Below are 726 nucleotides of genomic sequence, written 5' to 3'. Positions count from 1 at the left end.
TCCGATCCCGAAGAGACGTCCTACCTGGTTTCTCGCCTCAGTTTAGTCCTACGGCGTAGGCGGCGGCGTAGTCTCGCGCCCTGCAGGGGTCGTGTTGCAGCCTGGACCAGTAGGCGCCCCCCTTGTCTCAGACAGCTTGGTAACGTCCGGTCCCCCCTGCAGCTGTGGCGCCGATGGTCCGATCTGAATTGCCTTCATGCCGCCCCTCAGGACGGCCAGTGGTTCGGTCCGCTGTGGGCCAGCGGGTGCTCGCCCACCTCCCCGCTCCTGCTGCTATGCGCGCAGCGAGTCACGCGCAGTGCTTTCCCGCGAGGGGAGCGAGCGGCTAGGCTTCAGCCGTGGCCCCGCCTTCTGCGGCGGCGCCCCCGCCCCTTCGGGGTGGTTCCGGGCTAAGCGGGCTGGGGTGTACTGGAATCCGGAGAACCCTCGCCCGCAGCCTGATTGGCCTGTGGAAAGCAGGTACATTTGCGCACCCACCTTAGCCTAATGCCGCGATTCTCTGACACCGCAGTAGAACCTCTTGGGAAAAATAGAAAAACAAAACTAAAGCCTGACCTCAGCCGACACCAGTTGAACTGGAAGCACGGGTAGGGTGGAGTAGGGGTGGGATGGTGCCCAGCCTTGATATTTTTAAAAGCACCCCATGCGTAGCCAGGGTTAAAAAGCCCGGTAAAACCTAGAACGGACAAAGACTGTCTCCTTTGGCTAAAAATTTAGTCAGGCTTT

General features: G+C 60.7%; 1 protein-coding gene across 1 annotated transcript in view; it reads right to left on the bottom strand.

Annotated features, from left to right (window-relative positions):
* Nucleotides 1-297, bottom strand: part of RUSC2 (RUN and SH3 domain containing 2) — a 60,454-nt gene extending 60,157 nt beyond the window's left edge. The window contains exon 1 of the mRNA XM_007455958.1: nt 25-297. The gene's annotated coding sequence lies outside the window, so the exon portion shown is untranslated. The remainder of the gene's footprint in view (nt 1-24) is intronic.
* Between the last annotated feature and the right edge of the window lie 429 nt (nt 298-726).

This window comes from Lipotes vexillifer, unplaced genomic scaffold (genome assembly GCF_000442215.2).
Source record: "Lipotes vexillifer unplaced genomic scaffold, Lipotes_vexillifer_v1.1 scaffold920, whole genome shotgun sequence".
NCBI classification, from domain to species: Eukaryota; Metazoa; Chordata; class Mammalia; order Artiodactyla; family Lipotidae; genus Lipotes; species Lipotes vexillifer.
The sequence above is the reverse complement of the archived record's forward strand: the minus strand, read 5'-3'. Positions and strand labels throughout refer to the sequence as shown.